The 25,408-nt window shown below is 36.7% G+C and overlaps 1 protein-coding gene and 1 long non-coding RNA gene across 2 annotated transcripts in view; one reads left to right on the top strand and one right to left on the bottom strand.

The window, feature by feature from the left end:
• Positions 1-25,408, bottom strand: part of LOC105147952 (uncharacterized) — a 241,637-nt gene that overhangs the window by 110,080 nt on the left and 106,149 nt on the right. The window lies entirely within an intron of this gene.
• On the top strand, positions 1,866-11,934 carry LOC147909841 (uncharacterized). Its single transcript, XR_015545185.1, has 3 exons — positions 1,866-3,116; positions 5,149-10,373; positions 10,748-11,934. It is a non-coding gene; the product is annotated as an uncharacterized LOC147909841 (long non-coding RNA).

Raw genomic sequence — 25,408 nt, 5'->3', positions numbered from 1 at the left:
CCATCAATACATTTTTTGGATATAAGAACTATAGTACGATTGTGATAACGTAAGATTGGCATATCTTAACAGTTATGGACATTAAAGATATGGATGGCATTAAAGATATGCCCATCTTACGGTTATCACAATCATATATATTGATGGGCGGAAATTATTATTATTTCCGATTGTAGCAACCGTAATATTTTTTCTGTGAATCTATTATTTAATTGATAAGATTTCTTAAAAATAAATTATTAACGAATCGTCCAAGCATGAGACGATCTGTCATGACACCAATGATTTAAACCTGAAGAAAGATGTTTTTTCCTTAACGATCATTTATGTAACAAAAAACCTACTATAACAAACAAAAGTTCTAGTTGTACTTTGTATCTATTGTATCCTATTTAAAAATTAAGTAAGAACTCTTCGTTATTTTAACGACATCCTTCTTCCGTACCATTTGTTAGTTTTTTAGACAATCATATTACGCATATATTACATTAATTTTAATTTTTGTATCGCGTACTTTGTATAATAAAAACGTTAGTGATATTGGTCCTCGCATTTTTATTTGCCGTTATCCAGCGTATCATTATCGCGACAGGTTGTTTATCTTGCAAGACGAAGGGGAGGTATTCCTACCAAATGTGTGCTGCGAGTCAACAACTCGGTGCGCGTGGTTGTTTGACTGTTTAACTTTCCCAGACCAGAGAGGAGCGGTCCTGGACGTGTATATATATATATATATCTACCTGCACTCAGGTTCCTAAAATTCCTCAAATGTTGTCTCAGGCGGGTTAGATACCACAACGTCGCGCAAGTTTAACCCTAGATAACAACATTTCTTTTTCAAACTAAGTGTCTGATTCAAGAAGACGCTACAGGCACTAAATTTATATAAGTTATCGCTAAATTATATCCTAAAATTCTATTCTAATGTCCTGTCTTAAATATTTACGAAAGCACACTGGAAAGAATCTGGTTGCATTATTTGGAATTCTGGTTGAAAATGGACAAATCAGAATTTTCTAGTTGAATTTGTATATTATAATTCTAGATGTAAGAACTAGAAAGAAGTACTAGAATTCTGATTGATATGATCAGAATCTTCTAGTTCAAACATTTAAAAATTGCAACTCTCAATCATATCTGAAATAAATTAATATGAGGAATATATAACGTGTTGTTATTTGAAACATCCAAATTTGACCGTCCTTGGCTTTCTTTATCGTATTTGTTGTATTCTAGTTCATTTGTTTCCAATCGAAAATTTGCATGCAAGATTATAATAGCTCGATTTTCGAATCACTTCTTATCAATCTGTATCTAACATTCCGGAATAAAATTGAGGATGATAACGAGCACACGTACTTCATGTACACATGACAAGGCAACGTGTCTTCGATGACGTCGGCGTCTCACCTTCGGTTTGATCATCACGAGCACGCGTATACACGTATCTTCATGCTGCACAACGTGACGTCGTTTGTTATCTACCGATTCGCGAATAACGCGTGACTGTGTCAAGAAATTTTGCTGAAGAATTCAACCGCTTATCTGTATTCAAAAATTCTTCTGATATGAAGTAGACATGTGTTGCAATATTGAAACGTGCACGTGAATAAGTATTTGAATTCTTATCTGAAATTCTTATTAAAACAAAGCTTCCTTTTCATACGAAGAAACGATAAAATATCTTATTTCTGGCAAAATGCTTTCTTGTGTTCGTAGAAAGGCATCATAAAAAAATTTAATACAATTACAATAATTAATTATTTGTTAAAACTAACTTGATACGTATTGTCTATATATATTTTGTAAAAAATAAAAGACAATAAAATGTTGCATTACGTAATAATACGGGAGTTGTAGGGAAAACTATTATATATCAGCTAAATAGGAAGTGAATATCTTACTACAACCTGACGCTTCGGAGTCGCATCATCAAAGTCTGGTCTCATTTTAACAGGTGCACGCGTTATTTGATCAGTCCTTTTCCGTGCTATATTTGTTTTACGTGACGCTCGTCGTGTGTCCGACGTGCAGGACGGTCTCGAATAAACGAATCGTAGGAAAGGCCTTCCGACACGACGCGATATTGTGCGCCCACGTGAGCACAAATACGTTTGCGCGGGTAACAAGAGGGAAATAAAGAGAGAACGCGTTTTTTTTTATGTTTACTTAGAAGCAGATGCATTAGAAAACTCGTATGACGACTCATCGACGTTCTCGATGAAGCGAGTGCTTAATGCCACTCACTGCGTCTTTCCACGTATCAATCGAGATATCGAGTGCCGTACAGGATGCCGTAAAGCGAGCTCGTAATTTAAACGACTCACGTGCACCGATGATTTCATTCTGTCGACGTACGCACGCGTAAGGATTGTGAAATACACCGTTTAAATCAGCGATGGAAATCAAGTAATGACGTCGGTCTTTTTCAGAACGGATGTTTTTAATTGCAGCGTCATTTTTTTTAATATATTTTTTTTTTAATGTATATTTCACCGTTATCGAAGAGCGATAATTATGAATGCAATCGACGCGCGATAAGCAGAACATACTTTCAGATTCGCGAGGCAAGTGAGAGCGAGTGAATTTAAAGCACTCTATTTACTTCGAAGGGCTCCAGATTCGAGTGGTAACGATTTGGTAAGGATCGAAGAATCTGGAAACGTTCGGAGATTTCGTAATAAAAGTGAGATCGAGATCGCTCTCTGCTCCAAGATAAAATGGAGAAGAACTCCGAGGAGAGTCAAAATGGACGAGGCGATTAAGATAAGTCTCGCCCGATTCGAACGATGACATTCGAAATCATCCTCGTGTAATTGGACCGCTTTATGACACCTTTTGCGACTCGCGCGCAATTGTCCTGCCATTTGTCGTCTTTAGATAAGTTAGTCAGCTCTCTATACTCTTGTCGCGCGCACGCGCCATTACGCGACCGACTGCGAGACGAAGATAAGCTAATCGGCGTCGTAAAAAGTGCAGTTTGCGGATGACGCCGCTATATCGCCAATGACAGAGCATACGGCGCGATACGACGGCGTTTTTCAGTCGCAATGACGCGATACGGCATCACAACTTGGAAACTACGAGGGCACCTGAAACACGTACGAAGTGTTACGGTGCGTACCGGAGCATGTTTTTGTTCGTTGGAGAACGAAGAGGAGCGTTCTCTTTATTTGCTACCTAAGACCGAAGCAGACGCTCATTAACATATTCGGAAACGCAACCTCGTTAATCTTAGCAACTGCTTGCACTAACGGTCGTTAACGCCCTAAGCGATTATCCTTGACTTGGTGTGTATTTTAAAACAGAATAGCTAATCACTAGCCAGGATAAGTTAACTAAAAATTGTAAGTATAATCTCTAAATGGCGATTTAACCGCAAGATTATGGTTTTCCTATATATATATATATATAGATATAAAAGGAGATAATAAATGATAATAATCTAACGTTCGTGCTGTAATAGGGCTGCGCCCACATCGCGTTATTGCGACGATATAGTATAGTCATTACCGGATTTACAGCGTTAACCGCGGATGATGTGCGATTTTGTACGGTGCCCACGAAAAATTTCTCTATTTTGTCGAGGCGATCGCGTTGTAGTCGAAGGAAGTCTTCACGGGTGGCCCATTATGTTCCTCAATGACAGCGGATTATCAACTGGTCCTTGAGGCCAGAGGGTTGCCACATGCGCCCCACGTAGACGACCTTTGCCTTCGGCCTTTTGTTCAGAATTACATCGACCCTAATTTCCTTTTAACCAGCATTATCGTCTCCGCTATATTTCTCACCGGTAATTTGTCCCGCCAGACAGGTGCCGAAATGAAGGACCACACGAAATGCTGCCGGAAGGAACTCTAGGGAGCTATCGATCCTACCTGACAAAAATAAACTATAGTTCTACATTTAATAAACGATGCAATTTTTAAGACTTGTGAATAACTCAGATTTTTATATACACATGAATATTTAAAATTATCATTTTTTTTTTTTAGTTACTTTTATGAATATTAAATATTGTATTTATTAAATCTTTTTCTTTATATTTCATTTTTTTAGTAAGATTCCTTTTTACATCTAAAATATGATTATGCAATTTTTCAAAATTCGTAATTTTGTTTGTTATTTTAAATAATAATAATAATAATAATAATAAAAAAGGATAAATTTTTACATATACAAAAGAGAAATATAATAGCCCGAGTTCGTCGATGCAATAGACACACGATGTGTGTGTATTTCCAGCCCGTTGTTCGTAAGATAGAAAACATAGCGCGAAAAATATAAAAAAAATAACGAAGGCGAACGTGAGAGAGAGATTGCAGGTGGTCGGTGTCGTTATACCTTTAAATGCGGGCCCATCCTCGCATAAGATCCACGAACGTGACGGTCTCGGTGCTCGGGGCGTCACAATTTCGCACAATTATAGATTAGCCACACTCACGATTCGGCCCACACCTGTTGGGTCTAATCGCCGTCAACTATCTTGCATCTCAATTCGCCGTGGCCCCACAGAATATTGATTTTTTGCTGGCAATTTTTACGAGGTAAAACGTAACATCTAACCGCGGATCGCTTTCGAACGCGCGGAAAAGTGGCGGCCAGCCGTTATCCAGAACAACAGAACAGAACACGAACTGAAACTACGAAATTATCGTGCATGGTGGTCCTATCACACGCACGAGGACTTCGTGAGCCTAAGAAAGTTTGTCTATTCACGACTGGATTCTTGATTATTGATGATTATTTGTAATTATGATTGGTGACTAATCACGTTCCAAATAACTAGAAATTTGTAACCAAGATGAGAGTGCAGATTTCTGAGAAAACCAGTGAATAGAAACGCTCATTTTAAAAAAAGAAAAAAGAAAATATGCAAAAGAAACATTAGTGTTTTTTTTCCAGATTAAAAAAAAATGAAATGAAACGATGAAATTAATAACAAAAATACGATGGCAATACTACTATTAAGAACATAACTAATTAAATAAAATCTCATTATCTGAAAAATTGCACTGAAAGTGCTGTAATTATATGTAATTTAATATCTGTAATATATAATTCTAAATTTAGTCGGTGCATTAAAGTTATAAGCAGTAAAAAAATTTGACATTTTAAAATAATTGATGATAATTTTAAAATGTCAAGGAATATTCTGATGTGCATCAGTAAGAGACACTGTTCGTCGCAACGTCAGTCGTCACGCAAGAGCCAGGAAGGTCCTTCATCCTGATAAATGACGCAAGCCGGTATCCGAGGACGGGCAACTTGGAATAATTACGCTGCTCCAGAAATACGGGAAGCTGGTCGACGGGAAGAAAAACATTGACAATCGCGCAGGGTCCAAAGCTTGAAAAATTAAAGTCGAGTGTCGCCGTTGTGTCGCCGTTGTGTCGCCATGCTTAAGCGGAATCCCTGACAAATGAGCGAAACGAAAAGGAAAACGGAATATGTACGAAAGATGGGGATGCTACAAGTTTCAGTTTGTTAATGGCGAAACGAAGAAAATCCATGAAAATTTTTACATCTACAAGTATAATATATATTAATTAAGAGCTTTTTTATATCACAATGTATACAAACTGGAAATTCTACATATTTCCTATCGTCAGAAAATTGAAAAACAAATAAATTCAAAATCACATACATATGCTAAAATTTTTTTTGAAAGAACGAAGCATAAATAATTATCGGATAATCATTAAATGGTTATTAACAATTAATGTGACATGCAGCTAAAATCAATGTTTTTTACTTGTACTTATCTGTTTTATATTCATGTATTATAAATAAAATTTATTTAGTCAATTTATTTATGTATGCCACAATTCATAATTATTAGGGACAAATGAGAAAGCCTTTTGAACGAATCAACACCAACTTAATGCTAAATAAGTCCTGTACGAAAAGCGGAGTAGATTGTAATATATATATATTTTTTGTTTATAAAAAAATACTCTTCAATCTTTCCTTTCCTAAAAATTAAGTGTTTAACACCAATTTAAATACTAAAAAATATATTCTTTTTCTCAGTTTACAAACAATTTTTCTAGATATATAATATTGGTCGCGTAAAATAGAAACTCATTCAACAAACGATAATAAAAATAATAATTACTTAGCGTGTCGTTGCGTGAAGAGACAGTGACTCATTATCGCCGTCACGGTACAACGTGCAGCCCGCCATGAGAATGAAAAATACTGCACGGCCGCGTGGCAACCTCAAATATACACGGTTAATCGTGCGTAATTGTTTCCCGGACTTTTTGCCAGCCGGCACTCTAAATAGGGATCTCGTCAGAAATTAGGCGGGTGACTAATCGACACAGGAGACTCTGGCACGACAAGACGTGCCACGTTTGACTGATGATGCGGGAAAAGGCGGAAATTTCTGTGTGCACGATTAGTGGCTAAAAGTAGCTAATAGAGAGAGAGAAATTAAGAACCTGTTTGCAAGAATCCAATGAGCTCGTTTTCTTTAGAGCAAACATTTATTATGCAGTAAGTATATTACGATAAATACGAGCCACAATTATTACTTGAACAAAACACTACATATTTAAAGCATTATGCCTTTCTTCTCTTAACCCTAATAGATATTCGCTCCGAAATTTTCTTGACTGATATTCGCGGAGCCTTTAAACCATTGTCTCTGTTTAAAATTATACAACAAATTTTTATTTTCAACCTTCTTTATTTACCTTTTTTATTTTCAAAATCCTAGGAATAAGATTATGTAACTTAAAATTATGTAAGATTATGAAAAACATTTATTACAAACAATTTTTCACAAAATAATAGTAATTGAGGAAAATGTCTACTAGATTCGCGAATATCGATCAGGGGGTTAACACAAAAATTAAGTTGATAACGTTTAAATCTAATTGCAAAAGTCAGTATTTGACTCAGTATTTAAATTCGTAGTGACTCTGCAGTCCGAGCTCTGCTGACTACGCTTAATGGAATATGCGTCACTGTGTTTTGCTCGATTGTTACGTCCAGGCCTTCAATTGAATTGAATTCGTGAATGCAGGCGTATGTCGATGCACATCGGCGCGGTGTGGCGCGGGGTACCTTTGAGTGTGTGTATCGGAGTGTATCGTGGAGGATGCGCGCGAGGGGTCTGCCGAGCGAGGTAATGACTGGAGCTTCCTGCCGTTCACAAACTGCAAAGGAAGGGAGACGTCCCCCGTCCAGGATATCCGACATTTAATCTGATTTCTGGATTACATCGCCGTGTGGACAGCGGCGGGAAGGAACATTCTCGCACCCTACGATCCTTTCTCCCTTTTCGTCTTTCTCCTTTCCGACCGAGTAAAAATAACTCGGTAGACGTAAAAGATAACGATAATCTATTTTAGAGGCCCTCTAATAAGAGTCTGGACATGAGAAAGCCAGTTCCCTCTTTTATTTGTCCGCCATGTTTTAACAATTCCTAAGAGAGAGAAAGGGGAGAAAAATAGATGAGAAGAAGATAGAACAAATTGAGAAAAAGAAAACAAATAGTACATATATGTATATCCTTCTCTCTCTTATAGATTTTTCGTTAAAACTGTTACCTTGCGTCATATAAAACTGCGGATTGTATCCACTCTCTAAATCTGAATCAGTGAATTAATTTCCCAATGGCATATTTGGCTTTATTGATAATCAATAAAGTTCAACTAAAAAAAGAAGAATGTTCCAACATTAATAACTAAAATATTGATTTGCATGTTAATTTCAATCTTTCAATACCATATTCATTGAATTTAAACACTAAAATAAGGTTAGTTAGATCACATCATAAAAATTAGCTAGATTAGGGATCTCACATTTAATTCACTGATTATCCATTGATTCAGATTTAGAGAGCAGACTCTCTTATTGAAGGATCTCTAATCTATTTCAATGTGTAGACGCAGTTCGAGATGGTTCCAATTTAATTAAAACTAATCGAATAATTGAAGATTGAATTAAAATTAACATACACAGTTCTTAATCGTACAATTAACGTACATGATAAATATCTAAACATATTGAATCTATGTACACACATTGGCTTATGCGGTATGCCGCGACTTGCGTTCTCGCTATTGTACGATGCGCGTTACCGGGCCGTGTGCTTCCCAGACTTCCGGTTTCACGACAGACTGTAGGCCTCCTTCCTGCAACCGTGGGAGATCGCGGGATCTCTCGGCGGTTTTATTCGCGTAGCCATGCTTAATTGGCAGCGCCCGGTGCAACAGACGCCCGCTCTCTAATCGCCGTTATATCAACATAAAAAAATATAAGGCTATCTAGAGACGCGATGAGGGACTTTTGGATCGCGTTACTTGATCGCGCGGTGGCTCTCACGCGGCGAGATGATTCCACGCGCGTTCGTCGCTCAACGACTTTTGCACCCGAGTTTCAGCGATACGATGGAAAAGATTTCTACAACGGCACGTGTGATAATTTTCAAGGATATTCGTCAAAGCGTGAAAACATGCAGAAGTCAAGTGCATATTATAAAAAAAAAATGATGCAAATTCTGCTCGATAGAAAAATAATACTATGTCTGTAATACAAAAATACAAATTTTTGCAAAAATATTGTTTTACTGCGCGCCGATAAGGTTCGAAACGCAATCGCAAACTGAAGCTGAAATTAATATCTCAAATCAGATTACTCGTCCATTTTAATAGTAAAGCTAATAAGCTTTAATAGTAAAGCATTTTAAAAACCTGCATGTAAATAATATAAAATAATCCGTAAAAAGGTATAAAATTGTGAAAATATGCTATAATTATGCTCTTGCCTTTCCCATTCTCAGTTCACGAGGTCCACATTCGCACCTTTTTTCGATAAATGCGCGCATTTAGAATATAATTTAAATATATTATACATTACTTATATTACAGAATCTAATATATACGAACACACTAATTGATAAAAATGACGTATGAATACCCACACAAGTGTCGAATAAATTACGCGCGTGCATGCGAATGGGATTTAAAAAAAAAAAAGAGATGCAGGTCGTCGTATACAACCGCATGCACTGCGGTGGGGATCGACGTGTGTCGCGCATTCTCTCACGGAGACGCCTTCGCCTTGTTATGCATCAGTCGCAGTCATTATGTCGTCTATCCATTCCCGGAACTTCGTTAACTCGTGTCCTTAAGTTAAAATAGAAGCGTCGCAATCCCTAATTAACGTAGGCAGGACGAAGGGAAGAGAGATACGTATTTACGAGGCGCTCGGCGCATCTCCTTCGCGACACATATATTCGCGGGTAATTTTCTGACGATGTTGTGTGCAGAAGAAGCCATCCTTGTCGTTGAAACTACAGGAAGGACCTTAATGACTCGCGGGAAATTCACGCGCGAAGAATATTGTACGAACGACCGCAAAACAATGTAGCTCTCTCGTCTTTCAATCGATCACCTTCGCGAATAATAGGAAATAATTGAGTTAAATCCTGTGTATGTGTGTGTATGTGTATATATATATATGTATAAAATTTACGCTATATATATATTGCATGTAAAGCGTAAATTATTTTGATTTTTCTTTTACTGTAAGAAAAACACATTTTGTTGAATGTTATGCACAGTGTAGAGTTTTTTATTCCGATTCCATGATTCATTTACATTGCACTGCATATCAAGGAATAATACGAAATTTTGATAAAAAAATTATATATTAAACACAGCAGAAATGTTTCTCCATTCGCATTTGTATATAAAATTTTATTTTTAGCTGATTATTTACAGTTTACATTATGTAGATATATTTATGTATAATTTAAAACAATCTTTTTTTATTAGGAAGCAAATTGCAATCAGTCACATTGTTGTCGAAAAGGGTAACATTATTTAAACTATAAAAATTTTAAATGATTAGTTAAAAATAAAATTTTTTTTGTTTATAATATTGTATAACTTTCCGCATATAGAAATAATGAAATTTTTATAGTAATATTTTGAAATTATACATGATAATATAAAAAAGATAGAATAAAAAGAGATTTTTTTCCTCTAAGTGGTGCGTAAATATGCCTAACGATAATATAAGCTATAAATAATCAGTTAAAAATAAAATTTACGTTTTAACTCGGCTCTATTATTGAAACATGAGAAGTGTCGCGGCTACGTCGAAAGTGAAATGACGAATTCGATCGCTTGCGATAATTTATTCGACTCGGTCAACGTCCCACGAGCTCGGATTCATAACGCAAGTATACGGTGGATGCCCGTGACACGTTCACATGACCCTTTTCCGCGGCGTCACAGTTCTCATGAAACACTAGACGTGTATGTGAATGGGAGACGTGTCGTTACGATACTTCCGGCGGATAACTGTGTGACACGAACAATATCAGAACGTAAATAAGAGTACGTGGAACTCCGGTAAGAGAAGCAACTCAGTTATCTTTTCGTCGACAAAAAACAATATTATTTAAATTATAAAATATGAAGAATCTTTTAATTATTTTAAAAAATGCATCAACTCATTCCTATATATCAATGTCATTTATAGCACAATAATTATATTGTTTAAATAGTTATAAAAAAATATTTCTTAAAAATATGTCTTAATAGTGTTAAAAGTGCCAGTCTTGTTATAAATGTATCTCAAATTTATATAATTTTCGAAAATTAAGCGAAATACAATTTTAATGAAGAAAACAATTTGTAAAAATGGTAGCTATATTTTATTCGTTGACTCACTAACAAAGTTGCATAATTAAGATACTCGTAATCTACAATTTTATTTTTTACAGAGTAAAAACCGCAAAAACCAGACGAGCATTTGAATCATCGCATATTGTGCAATGAAACACTCACGTTAAGTACGCGGAAAACTTTTTGAAGGAGATACGGAAAATATGTCCAAATAACTTGACCATTCTGGATACAACGAGAATAAGTATCTTATGTAATTAGCCGAATCGTCGCAGACGAATGGTGAAACTGCGCAGTCTGAAACGAGCGAGAGCATCTGCGGAAGTTGGAATCGTGGGAGTAGGCACTCGGTATCACGCGGATGTTACGCAGCGGCAATGGTCACGCGAATTGGCACGAAAGAAAAATGCGCCGAAGATATTATATAAAAAAAAAGAAGGAGAAAAACCTTGCGGAATCTCCGTCCGGCAAAAAAGAAATAAACGATAAAATTGTAATTACGTGTGAAACGCAACATGCAAATTTTGCAGAATTGACGACAGTAGCTATTAGATTACATAACCATAAAGCATAACCTACCTCAAAAAATCTACTGTTCTCCTTGTCAACAAAATATCTTGCAAATAAGCGTATATTATGTAATGATAATCAATCTTTTATAAAGGTTCGTAATAAACATTTCAATGAAATACAGTGAAAAGTTTAACTGTATAAAATGGAAAGTCGTTTAATCGTTTAAATATTTAAGAGTGGAAAATTTTAAAAGCTGCATATTATACACGCACTAAATTAAAAAATTTTATATGTATTTTGATTATATCAATCAAAATTCTGATCAGTGGTTCTACTAGTTTCAACCAGAATTGTAGTTTTAACCAGAAAATTCTGAAAATTCGTCCATTTTCAACCAGAATTCCAATTAATCCGACCAGACATTTTTCAGAATATGTATAAGAGTTATTAATATGTGCAATGTTAAATGTTCGATACTAGTTATCAGTAAAAAAAACTTCGCTCATTACTCAGATAGCTAGTGACTGATAACGCGCGGTTGCATCATTACAAAACTGCAGACGTCGTTCGCGCGAAGAAAATTTTCCAGTGTTAAATGGTGATTGTTGCGTAATGTTGTCCGCGAAAAGAAAAAAAAATCGCTTCTCTTTAAATAATTGTAGCAATTATTCACACGCAAAGTTAAATGCTCCAAAAGTCCAACGTATAGAAGTACGTATAGAAGTTCCTCGAGCGTTAATGGCGTAAACAATATTGCAGAATAAAACGGTGCCGATCGTTGCAGCGCGCTCGCGACGAAAAATATCGCGCTTTCGTACCGCGTTTCCTCGATGCCGATAACCCGTCGGCGTCAGGCCGTAGCCGACGCGTACGCGGAATCTGCCGACTCTCGTGATTCGCGTCCAAGTTCCACGACCTGGCCGATCTCTTGCGCCACGATCCCCAGGGGAGAATGGCAATTAAGTAGATAACGATTAACGTTCGAGTACACAGACGATCCGCGCCGAGCCGAGCCGCGCCGAGCGTTATCAATATCGCTCGATTATAGCTGCGAACCGGCACGTGACACCCTCCACGGACTTTGAACGCCTCGTTAAGATTGTTTACGGAGGAACCTCGTTAATATGATCGTGCGTCTCACTCGTTGCCACGTAATTTATGGCGGTACGTCAATACCCAGGATAACGCCGATGATTACGAAACCGAGTGGAAACCCGTAATCGCGAAATGTACGGAAACTTTGCGCACGAACGGTCGCTCGGCGAAGACGCAAATACTGTTTATTTACCGAAGAATAACGGTAGTTGCGTTAAATCGATATTAGAATGTTATAAATATAATTGTGTATTCACACATGTATCTGATAGAGTTTAATGATAAAGGAGAATGTATATCGGGCGAACGGAAGTACGCGATAATCAATTGAAATGCAAATTAATCATTTAATGTGTACTTACAATTATACTCGGTATATGAGTCGAACTTTTCAATTCGAACTGTCTTCAGTGAACAAAATTAATATATTAGGTGTTGGAATTAATTCGTAGCGTTTTTAATGAAAGAATGTTATTTATTTCACATGAGCATTAAAAAATACATTAATGAAAGTACTTCCCATCACTTGTAAAACGCTACGAATTAATTCCAACACCTAATAATATTTAATATTTATACACTAGTAGAGAGAAAAAAACATCGCGAAGAAAAGAAAGTAAATAAAAGTAAATAATAATAACGGAAAACAAGTATCTTTACATATTTCTAGATTGAAATTGTTTTCTAAGATTGTAGATTAAAATTGTTCCGCTTTCGCATAAATCATTATAAATTTCCGCAAGCGATAAATTGCGCATTGACTTAACGATAACACGCGTGCTATTTTTATTATAGATACGAAATAATACGTGATAAGAGAGCGTTTCTCGAGGGACCCCCCGCGAAGATTGTCGCACTGCGCGCATTGTATTGTTCGCAAAGCAAAACAAAATTTGGTGGCCACGGTGAGGCGATATATTGGAACTACGTAGCAGCGCGGCAGTGCTCGTTAAACCATTAAGCGACAACACGCCTCCGGGTTATCGCCGCACTAATAAAGTCGAGCATTGTGGACACGCTGCGCCGATAAGCGCTCCGTTTTATTTCCTCGCCCGATACAACTCGGCTTCAATAGCAGGAAGCTACCGTAAACCTGGTATACGCTTTAATATCCACGAGACATCAACCAGATAATCATAATTCAGAAATTCACGTTCGTGACTCGACTGCCTGTGCTTACATCTTTTTTAAATATTTTTTTTGTGCTATGTACTGGAATCTCCCTTATAACGCTTATTCAAAAATATACCTAAAGGAAGGATGAAATTACGTTGCGCACGATCGGTTTCGTGTTCTCGCGAATGAATCACGTCTCAGCAGAGCACTCGGGTGCTTGATCGAGGCAAGAGTCGGGTGACATTGATAGCGTTATCTTGATATTTATCGCAAAGGTGCGTAACGCGTGAGCTTATCGCACGGGATCGAGATAAAAAAACGCCGATATATTGGCGCAAGCCGACACGAGACGCGTGTATCTTATGGCGCATGGATCTTCTGATATGTTATCAAGTATTTTACGTGCGTAAGAATTTTGTACAAGCGTGAAATCGTCGCATTGTCGTCTATTAATTTAACATTTATAGACTTTCTACAATAAATCGTTATCAATAAGCTTTATGCCTATTCATAGTCAGGCCTTACATTTGAGGCTTCCTTAAAATCTTCAGATGCTCTACGAATTATTTCATTGCGGGATACCGAGCATCTAAAAATAAGGAAGTCTTAAGTACAAGGTCTATATGAATACGGGCATTAAACCTTAACTGTAAAAAATTGACCAATCATGATTGGTTAATTTCTTACAACCTAAGATTTAAAGCTTACATGATGACTTGTTGTATGTAAAAAGCCCATACTGATATGAAACATCGCAAATGAAATTCAAAAATGTTCAATGATACAAATCGCTGCTGCTGTTGTCTTACGCAGCGTCTACAAAAATAGCAAGCTTTAAGCCGTGAGAAATTGGTTAATCATAGTCGATTATTCTCCTCACATTCGACCGTAACTATGTAGTTAATTCTTTACAGTTCAAGATTTACTACCTTACTGTAGACACCGCGTTAGGCAAGCTACATTTTTTTCCAAACGAGATTGTTCAACCGAGAGTTTTCTCAGGTCGGAACGGAGACCGAAACTCGTTAATTTACATTGTACCCTCGCTCCTCCCGCGATCCTCCGAGTCGAAAAGTAAATTTGCTCAGTCTGGTCACGCGCCCGGTACTTGACGCTACACGCATACGGCAGGCGCTCGCACATCGATTCTTCGTTTACCCGTGTCATTATTAACGTAGAAGGTGGGCTGAGTTTGCGCGGCAGTTAATGCCGGCGGCTGAGAGGAGACACAGAGACGAGAGCGATACAGAGAAGACGAAAGTCGCCGAAGCGTGCGCTAAGCGCGGAATCTCGCATTCCGAGATGACAGGGCCTTCGGTGGTCGCGTGCGTGTGCAAAGTACATAAGCTGACGTCGCGATTGATATGTATTAAGTTATTATAAAAGAACAAATCATTTCGTGATCCTAATCGTATATCTCGAGAAGTAGCAACAACATGGTCAGGCACACATGAAAATATTAAGTGCGCATAAATTTAATAAATTGCTAATGATTGCGTAATGTGATATCTATATTATCACAGGCTGTACATCACGCATGCTGCCACGTGCTCCGACACTGCTTTAAAATACGATACAATGTGTAGAGGATGTTTGATACCAGTATGATAGTATATCATGACAACGTTACGTTGTTCATTTTAACTATTGACAACCGTGACGGCGTAGTCGTTAAAAAGTGATTTAAATCACTACGTAAAATATGGAATAATTAATGTCCCTAAAGCTGCATCTTAAACAACAGTGAAACGGAATAGTAAATACTATCTGTCATATACAGAGTATTTGAATATGAAAATCGTGATACAGCTAGAAAGGATGATTTTCTAAAAAATAAGCGAAAAAGTAGAATAAAATTGTTTTATATGAGGTTTTATTTTTGAAAAAGTCGACTTTAAATATTTGTCGAATATTATTATATGTTTCGACTTAATATAAATCTCGCTGTAGATTACTATGTCTGCTTATGATCGTATAGAATAATTAATCGAAAATACACGATAATAAAACAGAATATTCATGATGAATTTTATTACTTTATAAATTGTTGAAAAACAAAGTTTTATTTGAAAACATTTTATTCTACATTTTCGACTTATTCTTTTATGCGGAATTATTCCCTTCCTGATACTATGATTTCTAGAACATCCTGTATCATTTGTTGAACTTAGATCCGAGAATCGTTACATATTGACGACTTTCGTTTACTATATTAAATCTACATGCATAGGTTATTTTATTTTCACGTTACACGTGATTTACTTGAGTTTTCATGATATCATTAAAGTCAGATCAGCACTAAAACACCAGGATACTACGAATCACTGATATCACACCGAGGAAACTTTGCGGTATTCATTACCTCCGTACTTAACGACATTCCCCTCCGGCCTTTTACGACACCTGGCATCTAAGCTAAATGTGCTCCGGGGGCGTGCATGCATAACGACGAATAAAATTTAATTGCTAAATAATAATTAGACGATATAAAAATTAAATGTCCGGATGATAATTTACAGGCACTAGCCGCCGCCGTTGCTGGCAATAATAATTTCCACGAAAATTACGATCAACGCCGTTTTCTCCCCTCGACGATACCAGACGCTGCGTTTTCTTTCGGTATCCACTAACGACGCCATTCCTCCATTCCCGGCTACTTAATTCGCATGATGCTTTATACGCAGCACAAAAACTGATTAAACGATCACGCACAAAACATGCTAATCAAGCATCTCGCTTCGGGTCGGATGGTTAGTGTTGAAAACGAAGTAGCGCCATAATGTGCACTTATCATCAGATATGTGAATTTATTAAATTTATATCTCAAAGAGATATTATTGAAGTAAAATGTTTACGCGAATATTAATAAAATTATTAAATGTTATTAATAAATAAATTTTCATGTTTTATTTTTATTTTTCCTTATTCCTAATAATATCTTATTTCCAATGAATCTTCCAACTTTTATATTGTATTAATCCTTAATACAAATAATTTGGTCATTCGTATCTTACATATTTCTTTTCTTATAAATAATAAGATCATCTGGATAAATAACGATCTGTATCCTTTCCTCTTTTTTTAATACACACCTTTATAAATATTTTCTGAAGATATAATTAAAGTATATGTATAAAGAATCACTTAATAATTTTTAAAGCCATAGTGTGCAGTAAAGATGAAAAGTGAGAGATCGCCATTTCGAGTTAAACTTAAAAATGTATAACTGAGATCATGAAACTATCCCATATACTTTTCCCCGGCATATCTCCCATCAGCGACACACGAAGGCGGACTTTCTTTCTGCCGCTAACGACGATATTCCTCCTTTCATGGCTACTTAATTTGCGCGGTGCTTTATGGCAGCGTGACGCCTACAGCGGGTAATTTATTCGCACGAGAGAACCGCGATGTCTCAGTCTTTTGCCCGTTGCGTCCCATAAGCTTCTCTTTTCGTAAAACTTTAATGGCCACCACGTGGTAGCTATAATCGTACCGGTGGAGACGTGAGAAACGCGAAGCAATATCATCACGCGGGTGACTCGCTAAAATTATCTCCTCCTCGCTATATAGCTATTATTTAGAAAAAAGCTTGCGTAAAAAAAGCACAATTCTCGCAGGCTTCTTCTCTGAGATGGAACGCTCTTGGGGATGACGTATGGCTTCGAACATTCTGCAATCGGCGAGATTGTTTCTTCGCGAGAATGATTCCGCAATCGATTCCGCTGCAATAAAGCGTTATCTTGCGGTATCTCATCCTGAACAATGAAAATTCGTAGGAAGATATGCGAATCGTTGAATTGTTATTTGCAATATACACAATGTGGATTTTTGTTTTATGCATTTTTCTGTTAAAAATAATTTTCCTCGGTATAAAGCATACTATTATTACGTGATATTGTAAATTTATTTAAAAAGGAGAATATAAAGATAAAATATTGTGTTCATTATCGTTCATAGTGAGTATTATTTGAAAAATTCATATTTTTTATTATGTAAATAAATCTTACGAGTATCTTAAAATAAAAAATATAATTTTTCTCGAATATAACATTGCTTAACATAGTGCATCAATGTTCGAACTAATTAGCTATATAATTAGTAATTATTGAACGAGCGTGAACGTCGGCACGTATCAATTACGGTCGGCTTATTAAATTTCGGCCACGCGATTAATTAATCTGCAATTAGCAATCATAGTCGGCGCCCGTTTATTAATTATGCTGCGAAAGCTTCCAGGAACCAGTCTCGAAAGTAAATTAAGGATCGACTGGCGGGTAAGTCGTTAAGGCGCCCTCATGCGAAAGATATATGGACCTTTAAGGGCACCGTAGGTAAGGTTTCGCAAGCTGAAAAGCAAAGGCGGAGTAGAAGGAACGCGGTTTCGTGTTATCGATCGGAAAACCTGACTTCAAAGCAACGAAGAGTAATTCGTACTTACGTCAATATCAATCTCGCGGCTGAGCACGCAAATTGAAAACTAATTTAAGAGCATATCGCGCACCATCAGTAATTACTTTTTAATTAATTTTCGCCCTGAATGCCCGTCCGACAGGGAACCGCCAGAGTGAATACCTGTACATCTCTCCACGCGTCATTTTTACTTCTCGCGGACATGATTAGCCTGTAGTCCTTTAGTCTTTTTCGTTCCGGAACAGGGATTCTCATATCGCGCGAAAAAAAACTTATTTCCTTATAATGCAATATAAAGATACACGATTTTTTTAAATAAATAATATAATTTAAAATAAAAATAACAAGACGATTGTAAAATTAATCGCGAGACACTAAAATATTTGACGACGAAACAGTACCAAGCTCTGTCCAGGGCCATTGTGTTTCTGTTCGGACCCGTAATGAGATCTTAACATGTCTGTAAGAATGCCACCAGACGCGTTTCGCGCATCGCCGAACGCACTAAAGCCAGCTGCCGGTTGCTGTCGCTCGTGCAGAGCTTCTTTTTTTTTTTATCATTCCATTATTGTTCACGCGGCTCGATCTCGCCACATCGCAGTTCTGTTCCGCATCAATCCGACATGCAATTTTTTTCCCGAACGCAGAACGAAGAAAGGATACCGACCGCGCGATATTTGTCGCGAAAGGAAGTAAGGCAAAATGAAGAAAGAATAAATTGTATGTCCAAGCAGACAAGCGTGAATCATTACACATACACACGTTTCATTAACGGCGAATACCAAATCATTCCATCTCAATTAATAGCTGTACTTCTGCACACACACACACACACACACACACACTACGCGTATCTTTTTAAGAATTTGACAGCAAAAGCTGATTTGATTTTATCTCCGCTTGTTACAAATTTGTGTAATTAATTTCAGTTCTCTTATAATAATAATAATATTGATTAATTAGCATACATCTCAGATACATCAATTTTCACCCCGAACTATTTCCGCGAAATGCGTCCGAATGACGAAACCAAAAGTCAATCCACGATCCCAAGAAGAAAATGCGTGTCGTGTTTCACGAGCGTGTACGTGCGTGAAACCGACCGTCACGCATAAAAGGCGAGCGCAGGAAGCATAAACGGCACTTTTTATCAGTCGGACGAGGCACCATATATCGCGGTCTATGCGTTATTGTTTCGCGTACGTGCGTATGCATCGCGCACAGAGAGCCCTTTCATGCACGTACCTACATGCTACGGTAGCGATATGCATATGAGAATGGCGTAAATGTTAATGAGACCGGATATAGTCGGTGCACTACTGACGGAATAATATTTGGACGAGAAGCGTATCACCAAGCGATTTTCTATTCGGTGGAACTGTGAGAAGAATACATTTGGAAAAGGAATTTATATAAATAGAATATAAAAATTGAAACTTTAAAGGGATTCTTATTTATCAAATTACGAACTACGAAGTAGCAAACATCAGGCATACTCGCGACGTTGCATTTCAGACATGTTCTTATCGGCGCTCGTTGAGCTTATCTTTAGAGTGCTTTGTAAGGTTTACACGAAACTTCCGGCGAACATTCCTTGGCACATTCAAAGTCTCGAGTCTTTCTCTACGTAAGTGTAAACTGAGTTATGCAACATTGTAAATCAAAACCGGCTTTGACGCATCAATTTGGCCGCGACGCTCTTAATTTTTAGAAAAAAAATATTATCATTTTAATGTTAATTTCAAATTCCAAAGAGCATCTGTTATATAATAGAATATTAGAATTTATACATTGAAATTCTCCAGCGATTTGCCTCTTCATTCGTATATCCGACTTTCATTTATTTCTATGTAGATTAAATATAATTTTTGTTTAATTCACTTCTTATCTTTTCTTAATGCTTAGAACTACGGAGGAAAAAATATATAGATTCTCATACATAAAAATTAATTTCGCAACAATTTGCCCCTTTTATTCGTATCTCTTGTTTATTCCTATCGATGATTAATTATAAATCTAGGTTTCGTTTACTCCTTATCTTTTTCTAATTCTTAGACCCAGGAAAAAATCGAAGATTAATGTTAATTTACATTAATAAAAACGGACACCCGTAGGATTCTAATATGAAGACAGAATCACCATTCCAAGCCTCGAACCCGACGAGGCTAATCAACGGGCGTGAAAAAGGCGTGCGTGCACGGCACGGCACGGCACTGCACGGCACGGCACGGCAGAAAACGAGGCACGCGGGGCTCGCGCGATCCCACGAAGCCACGCGATGCTTCATGCCGCGTGCACGTGACCCCGCGACCCTAAAACCGAGCACTATTTTCCGCTGCCGACAGGATTCCTCTCTCTCTCTCTCTCTCTCTCTCCCCTGGCATCTCCCAGCATCTCCTCGGCATGCTGTAGGACGCTTGTCGTGTTACAGAACGAAGCACAAACACGACACGAGAAACCGGAGATTAATATTATCTCGCGCGTAGCGTGCGCCGGGGATATGCGAATCGCAAGTTCCTACGCATCGCCGTATATACTGGCAATCTCATCTTCCCTTCGGGAGAAGCCTCTTTGTTGCTTCTGGTATACATATACCCATAGGACGTAAGTAATGTAAAATCATCGTGAACGTCCACGAATGAAGAATATCTATACAAGAATGTCGACGAAATAAGAACAAGTCTGAATATTCCGTTCGGTTTCTTTTATAAGAATAGTGAAAATTTATTGATATATAGAATAGAATGTAGAGTTGGAAAAAAAGAAAGAATATTGTAATCCTTGCGATAGTGTGCGATATTGTAATTCATTCTGAAACAATGTGTAATTTCGTAATTTAATTTATGGGCATAATTGCACGCGCGTGTTATCATATTAAATAAAATTGTATCTTGGATATGTAGTATGTAATTTCCGTTAAAATAATGCAAATCTATGGATTTATAATTGAAAAATATCAGCCTCGCGCGGGCGTGAGACTACCGTTTCCTCGAATGGCCTAAAGGTATTATTATCATCGTCCCACACATCGAAATCGTGACCGCGTCGTTCCTCCTATCTCCGAGAGAGAAACGTCATTATAATTTTAATCCGACGATTATGTGGTTCTTTCGATACGTAATCTCGAGTCTGTCTGGAGACATGTATCTCGCGATGCACTGTGTCAATCGATGAACTTATAATTTTCATATGTAGATCACACACATGGGAGGATGTAACGCAGTACGCGTCGCGTGCACGCCAAGTCCCGACGCGTGTACTCATATATTACACAAGTGGTAAATTCTATGTTCGTTTGCTTCGCGTAAATTTTACAAATTATATATGCAAGAATTGAAAAAAATTATAAGTTATTCATATGTATGCATTCCCACAATCGCTGTATGCCGGCTCGGGTTTCGCGCGAATAAACAGTGCGTTACAACGAAAGAGCACCAGATTTTAATTTGAATTATCCACACGTATCGCCACGTATGAAATACTTATCATGTGGTGAGAAATAAATGCTGAATATTCTGCTCTTCTTATTCATTTATTTCTTTCAAATTAATAATTAATATGATCTTTATATCACGGTTCTTTTTGTTGCTTAATTTATACTTAAATAATAATATATATTAATCAAAATGAGAGTAAATGTTACTCTCCGAAATGAATTCAATAATTATTTTAACTAAAATGATAAACATTTATTTAAATTTGTATCGATGAGAAGAATGAAATAATTTATTTTACACATATTTGTCGACTAAAATAAGTAACATTCAGTTTCTCAATTAATAAGAATTAATTTTATGCCACGCTAAGTTCACAAAACAAATTACCACTCTGCGTTTTGAATATAGTGAGCTAATTTACTTTAAAATAAACGGAGTTTATTGCGAATGCAAGACATTACAAAGTGACATACCAACGCTTTAAAAGAAGCAAATAAAGAGAACGATATCATAAATCTATATCATAAAATCATAAATTTATAATTCCTATAATTCCTTGCCGCTATAATATTCTCTTTATGTAACCAAATCGAGCGAATAGGTTATATAAGTAAATATTAATGCTCTTCAAACAATAAATACAGATTATTACCTCGATAATAGTTAATTGTGCGAATAAATTACTATAGGTAACAATCACGCTCTCTGCTACGAACTTGTTGCGACCGCATTTCGAAAAGTAATACATCACATCGCTACTCGCCGAGTCTCGCCGCATGAATGATATCAACGGCGCTCAGCGACCTTGCGTACGCCCGTAATGTATAGCTATCAAAACAAGTATCAAATTCCAGCCAGCCTTGTTCCCATAAAATGTAACGCACTAATAATGTAGTTATACGTAGAATATTCTGTATTTTTTTCATTTAAATTATACAGTATATTTAAAATAATATATGGTCACACTATATTATGACGTGCTTTCGATTTTACAAAGTATTCAATCCGACGGATATTTATGAATAATTTATTAATCAAAATGAAAGTAAATTATTTTTTTTTTAATGTCGAACTTTATGATTTTATTAAATGGATGGTTATAAACACATTTAAATTTTTATTAAAAAAGAATATTACCAAATACGTTGTTAAAATGACATAAAATTTGTTACTTGATAAAATACTTGCTTAAATTCTAATTCTAACAATATGTCGCAATTATATAAATAAATATATAACATATTATAATTATAGACATATATATTTATATATTAGGTGTTGGAATTAATTCGTAGCGTTTTACAAGTGATGGGAAGTACTTTCATTAATGTATTTTTTAATGCTCATGTGAAATAAATAACATTCTTTCATTAAAAAACGCTACGAATTAATTCCAACACCTAATATAAATAAAGAAAAATCTCATATTTTTTAAATTAGATGAAATAATTTTAAGTGAAATAATTCATTATTTAATTAAAAAAGATTAAGTAATTCATGTAAGATTTTGTTATTAATAAATATCAATATATCAGTTGATCACCATATGTAATTTCCTACATAAAAATTCAAAAGACAAAAAATTGAGTATTAAAAGATAATTCTTGAAGATAAAATATAAATTAAATATACATTTATATATAAGCATAGTTTTCGAGTCTGAGTATGAATTTTATGCAATAAAAACTTTAACTAATTTTGATTATTTAGAAAGTAAAATATTATTCCACCATATCAAAAATTTTTAATAAATTTAATCTAAGAATGCGTTATTAAAGTATCACGTAATGAATATGAAACATATGTGAAGATTGCTACGAATTATAAGAAGAGAATAACTCGCGCGCGATTTATCTTACTGTAATGATTTATGTTAAGTCCAAGTTGTAAAAATATGCTCTTGCTCGTCAGCGTAAAATGTATACACATTCAACCACGTCGCTATGGAATGGAATGACCCAATCGGCAAAAAGCAATCGGTCTGAGTTATTTATTACGGCTTTCGGACGAAAGACTCGTGGTGGTGGACACGGAGATACGTCGGACCGGAAGATATCTTATCTGAGACACACTCCGCACACTGAACGTATCCCGTATATACTCGCATCCTCGCCGTGGGCCCGATATTAGCCAGCGATAAGACGTCTAGTATCTGATGTGCGTGCAAAAACAAAGGCAGCAATGAATCTCGGTATTCTGCTCCCATCACCCCGCACGATCACGTGTCCCGTGATAACGAGGATCGATCTCGTTGCTACGCCGATTTATATCGAGGAAGCCGATGCCTCGTGGCGACCGAAGGCGTGAAAAATCCGCGAGTATACGCGCAGACTTGAGCACAGTTATCGGTGTCGAAGCGAAGACACGCAGGCGATGATCGAAAGACCACCTGTGTGTGTAGATCTGTACGATAGTTTTCGTAAGATGTGATTAAGGGAATCTGTGGATATTGCAACTATCGCACGAAGTGCACGGTTATGTCCACGAGATGCCTTGCGATCATAGATCCTTAGTCTGCAGTTTATCAAATAGCTATCTAAAATATCGCGTATAAAGCAAAATCTTCCGTCGATGTCTATCTAAGAAGGAAAATGTGAGATGATAAAGTTGAACAGATAATCCGATACTGACATTGTTAAATCATATACATTTACAAGTTGACTAAAATTTTTTTTATTGTTATATAAAAAGAATGATTTTATTGAAGTATTAAAAAATTTTGTTACACGAAAAGAATGACTTGCTAAAGTATTTAAAAGTTTAAGTAGTTAGATCTGAAAATAATTATATAGGAAATGGAAATATTATGAGCGATATTGCAAAAAGGTTTTGACATTCTAGCCATCAATTTGAGCGTTCCATATAATTATTTTAATAATCCAACAAATTATTTCTAGATATATATCTAACTAAATTGTCAGATACTTCTATACGGAAAAAAAACGATTTTTCTAAAGTTTTTAAAAATTTAGCTACAGACATGAAAATAATTTTGTTGGAAATTCAAACTTGTTGCTAGAATGTTACAACTTTTTTAGCATTGTTCATTATACTTGAGATTCCTAAATAACTATTTTGATAATCCAAAATTATTTTCAGATTCGTATATCTTGTTAAATGTTTAGATATTTCAGTAAAACCATTCTTTCCGTGTGCGAGTAACGAACGAGTGAACCTACATTGAAACACGAACTCGGTGAATATCCATCCATTTCCGAGGATATCCCTCGATTTACAAGCTTCCTCGTAGCTATCATCGCGGAATTTTCCGCAGCCACTAGCTCGGCAAATCGCCGCCCGATACGGTCGATGGCGCGAATCGGTAGTCGGACGCCGAGGCAAACCTCGATGCATACCTCAGATCGGTACATTAACCTCGGGGGGGAAAAGGGACGATAAATTAGGCGAGCCTTATCGGTGATCGTTTGCACGAGTATAACGCTCCTCGCCCAGAAGCTACCTCGGCGCATACAGACGCAACTTCCTCGCACCTGATGCATCCTCAGTCTCTCATTGGCAGAGATGAACCGTACCTATACTCTCGACTCTCTACTTACAAGCGGGGGCTTGGTTTTGTTAGGTGCATAAAAAACAGACATATTGGTTTTACGGTTCCCTTATTTACGAGACCATAAACCTTCCTCCTCTCCTCCGACCGCGATTACGGCCTCCAAGTGCAACAACGCGGACCGTTGCTGCGATTCCAGGGTAGAGACGATGCCAATCGGGTGGACTGACTTGACGAAGGGAAACGAACGGAGAAACGCTTATACCACGCGGGTATTAATAAATTCCGAAGTAAGTTACACTCGCGCGTCGACAGATGCTCGGGATTAATGGGATTCCGCGTTGGTGACAAATTTGCACGTACGTACATATCTGCGTTGGCTGACAAGCGTGAAAAAGGAGAGAGAAATTATATCTGTATTTATTATGTTTCGAGACAACAGATTCTTGATAATACTCAGATAGATATGGACACATATATAAAAATGGCCAAGAATTCTTTCTAAAACTGATTCAATATCTTTTTTTCATCAGCATTATCTTTATCTAAGTTCCTTCCACATTGCATCGAAGAGCTAACGACGATCAAAAACGTACTTACGTGCAAAAAGATTTCAAAAGGATTTTTCTCAGTATTCATGGATCTATTTGAATCTTTCATATACGGAATACACTTTA

This window comes from Acromyrmex echinatior, chromosome 5 (genome assembly GCF_024713525.1).
Source record: "Acromyrmex echinatior isolate Ae372 chromosome 5, ASM2471352v2, whole genome shotgun sequence".
Taxonomy (NCBI): Eukaryota; Metazoa; Arthropoda; class Insecta; order Hymenoptera; family Formicidae; genus Acromyrmex; species Acromyrmex echinatior.
This window is presented reverse-complemented; position numbering and strand designations above follow the sequence as displayed.